Consider the following 6,805-nt stretch of genomic DNA (forward strand, 5'->3'; position numbering starts at 1 on the left):
GTGCTGTAACCACAGCGGCGATTTCCACGGCGGCCCTGGGAGCTGTTTGTCACCGCTCCCGACTTGTCAGCATTTATGGAAGCGTGTGGCTAAAAGAGGAATAGAACATGTCACCGCTCTGCATTCAGGTTTATAATTAGGACAAAACTGAGACCAAGCAAATGTGGTCCGTTTCGCAGAACAAGTTTTTGAGAACCTCTAGCAAGATGGAAGCAATTTCAGCAGGGTAAACTATAGTGGGAAAGGGCACCAGAAGATATAGTGTACCAACCAGAAAGCAGCTATATTTTGCACAGAGGCTATATTTAAAAATAAAATCATACTGCTGACTTAGAAGAATGAAGGTATCATCTCTGCACTTTTCTTCTCCCAAGGTGGTCAAAGAAGGGAAGGAAGGGGAACCCCACATTCCCTTGATAGCTTAGGGACAGAGATGTGGAACACTGACACCTTGGGCACAAATGGATAATTTTCATTTAAATGGGACTTTTTTTTCTTCAGTGATGGGATGGCCTGGGTGTTAATGAGCATTTCTGTCGGTGTTGTCTTTTTGCTTTTATCATTCTGTGCTCACTCACAGGTTAATCTGTCAGCTGAGAGCAAACAGCCATGACTGCTCTCCTTAGAGAGAGCCTTGTTTGCAAAAAGTGTCAGTAACACTCTAGAGGAAGTTAACAGGGAAGGAAGAGGGCAGAGGAAAAAGGGAAAGGTGCACCAGAGAAGTAAAAGGAGGTCGGCTGGGGCAGACAAAGTGTGTAAGACAGCTTCAGGGATGAGAAATCAGTCATAAGAAGGCGAAGCTATGCAACATAGGAAAAAAATGGAGAGACCTACATGATGGTCTGAGAAAGAAAATAAGGGGAAAGAAACAGAAATAAAACAAAACAAAAGTCTAAAAAAAAAAAAAAACAAAAACAAAAACAAAACAAAAAAAAAAAAACCACAAAAAAAACAGGAAAGGAGACAAAGGCAAGGGACAAAGAAAAGGAGAAATGTGACCAGGATGTCCATCTGATCTGTTCAGCTAAATGCCAAATGCAGTAATTGAAACAGTTTTGAAAGTGAGAACTAAGAAAATATTAAGTAACATATTTCCTTTTGATACTGAGCTTTTCTTCATGTAGACAATGAGCCTCAGACATTTGTTTCACCTTGTAAGCTTTGTGCTAGCTTCCTTGAAAAAAAAAAAAATCAGTCAGCTTTTCTTTGGCGTTCTCAGTGGGTGGATCACAGCCATTTTTAAATGTGATGTCATGGGATTGTATTTGCCAGTCCAGATCAGAAATAATATACAATGCTTTTCCCAAAAGGGCTACACATGAATGTCACTAAAATGCAATCCCATTATTTGTTTTCTCAGTGTGTTCAGTTTTTTTTCTAGGAAATATAGCAGAAATCAGTATAAGATAAAGAAATACTTATATAAGCAGTTCAAGAAGACATTGTTTTGTTTGATCTCACATATCAAAATGGTTACAAATCAAGGGCTGCAAACAAAAGTTCAACAGTATTATATTATGTAGCTGTGAAGGTTGTCCTGATCTCTAGCCAGCAAAACAGAATGTCAGGGACTGTCTACACTTTTGAGCAGCTAATTTTCAAGATCTACATAATAGCCTGAGCAAGCCCATGCTAACCTGGTGCCATTTTTCTGCGGAAATTCATGAAGGAACTACTCTCCAAGTTTTGAGGTTCCTTCACCTGTCAGCAGGGAGAGAGAGGACAAAGTGTGTTTACATGGGCTGAGGAAGAAGCAGAGAATGCTGTGATCACACTGCAGGGATTTCTGAGATACCTGTGATGCCACGGGTGTCCCAGAGACACAGGAGTGCCTGCCCAGTGGCCCTGGCCTCCCCTGCCCCTGAAACAGGGCCAGTTCTCAGAGAGCCATCAAAAAGGTTTAGGTTACTAAGAGTATTGTTTTCAACCATTTGTTCCTGAAATGATTTAAATTCTCCTCCCTTTCCTTCTTTTCCCCACATGAACTCAGCTTTGTGTATGCTCCAAGGAGCTGTTTGTTGTTATGATCAGAGTTTTTGAGCTGGCTCATATTTTCACAGTGATTAGCAATTGTTCTCCTAAGCAGTGAGCATCCTTTCTCTGCTTCAGGAGGGAAGGGAATAATTCAGAGTAAATCACAGATTTGTTTCTGATTAAGCTTCCTGGCTGGAGCCATTTGATGACATATTTTTCTTTCCATGCTTATTTAGACTCTTAAAATCCCCTCCCTCTGATTCATGCCACTGCTGTGAATGACAGACATGCATATTACTGTGCCCATCACTTGAATTACCAGTAGCATTACAGTTGCTCAAATGTGTAATTTTTGATAACTACAGTTAATAACAACCATAAAACCAATGTTTTATCCTTGGGCTTTTTCTTGTGGTTGTTATGGTTATCTTCTCTCTGGCTTGCATCCCTGTACTGTTGGGATGTGGGGTCTGCAGATAACAGATCCAGTTTTTGGAGCACAGGATCCACTCAGGCACAGAAGACTCAGTCTTAGATCTGAGTAATGCTAAGGGCAGGGATTAAGTTTTATTCTTATGTCTTGTAAAGTGCCTTTTTAAAATGTTGATTTTAAAAAGCTGTAATAAGAGAAACTAGTATTTTTTTTTTCTGGTATAAATTCATGGTATTCAAAAACTGTCCATAAGAATGCAACATTCTCAGAATTTTAAAAATTCATAATGATTCTTTGCACTATCATTTCTACAAATAATTCTTGTATCTGAGGATTTTATTTTGCATTTTCAGCTGTGCAGGCTAGCTGTCTTGGAGTATTAAGGTAATTATCTCGTGCCCTGCATTATAGTGATACTCTTCTCATTTTTAGTGTCAGTACTAATGATTTGTACTTTAATTTCTATTACTGTATAGTAATTATTACTTACAGTACACTGTTACCATAAACATTCCTACTAATTAAATAATTTCTGTGAAATTTTTCAGAATTGTGGCTTAGAGATGTGTACATCTGATACAAATGTGATATGGAAGTTTTTGAGGACTCCAGTTCTGGAAGTAACTCTTTCATTTCTCATTCAGCACATTTATGCATTTCATAAACATACACAAGGGGCAACAGCAACATTCATCACATCTTTTCTCTGAAAGTAATTACAAAACAAAACCGATTTTTTAAGCCATAGAAGATTCTACTCACCACATACGTATTTTACATATAATTTCAAATTCTGACATGGCTGGTTCTATGAAAAATGCTGTACTTTGACATATATTTGAAAGAATTACAAATATTCTGCTACTGCAAAACTGAAGAAGCAAAGGAGAGGAAATGATTTTATTTATTATTACCATCATGTCTTTATGACTGACCAGTGGCTATTTTGTGAAGCTATTTACCTTTCAATCCCTGCTAAATGTGTTGAGGTACAGCAGTGTTCAAGACAGAATCCTTATTTTCTACACTTCAACCAGGGTATTTAGCTAGCAGCTTAATTTCCACATAATTAACGAGATTCTTACAGAGAAATTGCACTTGCCGTTTCCAGTTTAATACAATTAGTACAATTGACATGCTTCCTTTTGATATAATGCCTATTAATGTTACTCTGGCATGTCTTTTTTTCCTCTTAACATCATTGTTTGGTGAATAGAGAGGTTGTAGCACAAAAATCAGCTCTGTTTTTGAGGTACTGATAATCAAATTTGTAAGTGGAATGGTCACTAATTCCTCTTTGGATTCTTCTTTGATGCTGTGATTGTTGGTGAATCTCCCCAGATCCTCAGCAGATCAGCAGCACATGGCCTCCTGACCCCCATGTGAGCTGCATTATGTTGCCTCTGATGCACCATGCAGTCTGAGATTTACAATACAGCATCACTTATTACCTGTTACACCCTCAGCTAACAAGAAATTCAGAAAAGAAGAGGTTGGCTTTAAAGCTGTTAAAGGATGGCAGTTATGTGTGGTCTGAGATGCTCTCTCAGCAAATTAACACATTAAGAAAAGACCCAAACATGAAGGTTTTAATTAATCTCTTAATTCCCCTTTTAATCCACCATTTTATCTGGACTATTGGTTACTGACTCCTCTTGCCTTATAAACTCACTTGCATATACAGGAAAATAGAGCCTCCAAAATGTATCAGCTTAGTTCCATAAAAATGGAATGACACAAGTTGTTTTGTAGCAGGGTGGCATTTTGTAGCTGGCATCATAATGCAATGAAGGCTTGCTGCTTGGCAGAGCCCTGTGTGAAGACGAGCAGTGCTTCCAAGTGATATAAATAGTGTCTCTTAATCCTTGCATTGATCTTCATGAGCTTGCTTAAGGCTCAGCTACCTATGTTTGTTTAGATTACTGTGATTTTGATTTAAAATTAAGACAACTATGTTTGAATATAATGTTAAATCCTAAAAGTAGTCATGATTTAATGGGCAGTTATTAAAGGTAAGAGCAGCTTCTCAGGGTAAAAGTAGACACAAAGACCTAATGGCCAGTTAATCTCCTACTTTGTAGCTGACCATTAATAAATTAACTATTTTTATATTCTCCACAGTATTCTTTTGCTGGCACACTTACAAATGCCTTCTCAGTCCTGACATCAGACCTGATCTGACACCATTTGGTACAGAGACTGGAGAGAAACAAATTCCATATGATAAGAAGTGATTAATGCTCTCTCTAATCAAGAAGCAAACAAACATCAGCCCAAGCATATTTGTTGCTTGTGAATTGAGCTTTGCCAGCCGAGGGGCCACACAAATGGAATTGGCTTCTTGCTGTGGCCAGGATTCCCAGTGAGGAATCTGACATAAGGCTGATATTTGTGATTTGACAGAGAGTTGGGTTCCCTATTTTAAAATTACTATTTAGACAGAAATTACATAACTTCTGACACAAGAATGTTGCAGTGTGATCAAGGATCAATCACCAGTTTTGGCACTGTGCTGCTGAAGGGACTACCTTTCACATGAAACGTAAGTTCAGAACTCCAGGAAGGTCTTGTTGTCAATAAATATGATCCTCTGCCAAGTTCTGCATGGGAAGGAGTTTCCATTCCCATATTTTTGTTACTCCACTTTGCTTTCCTAAGCTTCACTGCAGTTTGTGTATGTAATTGTATTTTTCAATCTTATCCTGACATCTAATATTGCTAAATAGTTGTTTGATTTTCTACAAGTTAGGGCATTCACATGTCTCATGATGATGTTACCATTTATAAAATCTGGGGGAAAAAAAAAAGAAAAAAGATTTTGCAACACCAAGAAATGAATATAATTGAGTATGTGACAAGGAGCTGGGAGGTTACATTTATTCTGGTGACAGCAGCTTATCAACACTGCTTTCATATAACACTTTGATTAGTAATTATGTTGTTAAAGACACCCTATTCCTACCTTCATTTTTATATCACTGTTCTGGTACATGTGAATAGAGGGTGGTGTTACCAGCAGTTGAAGTTGTTCTTTCCCCTTCCTCCCCCACAAGAACACTTAGAGTTGTCAAAAAATGCATGTGTTAGTTTTTGAGGGACTCCTGGTTTTCAAGTGAGGGTGTTGTTTGATCAGTGAGATTGTTTGCTCTTTGACTTAATTTCTAACTTAAGCCAAATTTTGAAATATTTGCCTTTGGGGAAGTTGGTCAGTGGTTTTGGTCGGTGCCAACCGAGCAAGTTTTCCTTTTTCTCTAGAATTGGTTTCATCTGTAAAAATAAAGTCAACAAGAATGCTGGTGGTTTTATTTTCTTCCTAAAGCCTGAAATAGAAGCCAGGATATTTTGGCACAGAACAGGAAGGCCAGAGTTAGAAGGAACTGTAGTGAGAAAAAAAATATACCTGACATAGGAAGTGTGGCACACCAGAATCCACATGTTCAGCACTATCATGGGTGGACTTGGGGGCCTCCTCTGTCAGGACATGGAAAGGAACAATGGAGCTGGAAGGCTCATTAATGCTTCTTTCATAGGGTGAGAGATGAAAATGAAAGGGGAAAACATGCCCTTTGGACAAACCTTTCAAACATCCCATTTCAGGGGTCTCTTCTGCTAACAGATGCTCATAATTATTTTTCTATTCAAGAGTGGATAGATCTCAACACAAAAGACTCAAACAATGCATCTCTACTGTTGAGTTGCTATGTGATTACCACAGGATGTGCCTTGACATTTTCTACTCAGAAGTTTAAATAGGGCTTGAGGAACAAGCTGGATGCAAATCAGAGCTGGATTATGCTGGCAGAGTGGAAAGGAAGAAGTTTCCCAAATAGTGTTTGACTTCAGAGACACAGGAACTGAGAAGCCAAGCTTGAGACATGAATCCTGAGACTGCGCTGTGGCAGCTGCATACAAATAAGCAGCCTATACATTTGAAAGCTTGAGAAGTGAACTGGCTGTGCATTGAAAGGTAGGCATTTGGAGGTGGTAAATTTAGCCCTGACTCATCCAATGGCAATTTTGACACTTGGGTGGACTAAATTACTTTTAGGAGTTGCATCATGTTTTTATCAGATAGTTTGATTGAGCATGGTTTAACCCATTTGTATACTTACAGCCAGATTCTAGATCTTTCTCACTTGAAATAACTATACAAGAATTTGTATAGGATAGGACATAGATATGTTCTGAGTCACCAAGTTCCTTTCTGTGAGAGGTATTATATCAATTAGTCTATTGCTTAAACTGACCAAATTTACTGTAAAAGGCTTAGAATACCCTTTATTGCTCATGGCTGTTTCTGAAAACTAGTGACAGTTTCTTCACAGCTTCGTTCTTCAAATTAAAGAGTTCTTTCCTCTCGCTGGTGTTAACTCCTCTAGTATTTACAAGAGAGCACTC

This window comes from Vidua macroura, chromosome 12 (genome assembly GCF_024509145.1).
Source record: "Vidua macroura isolate BioBank_ID:100142 chromosome 12, ASM2450914v1, whole genome shotgun sequence".
In the NCBI taxonomy this organism is placed as follows: Eukaryota; Metazoa; Chordata; class Aves; order Passeriformes; family Viduidae; genus Vidua; species Vidua macroura.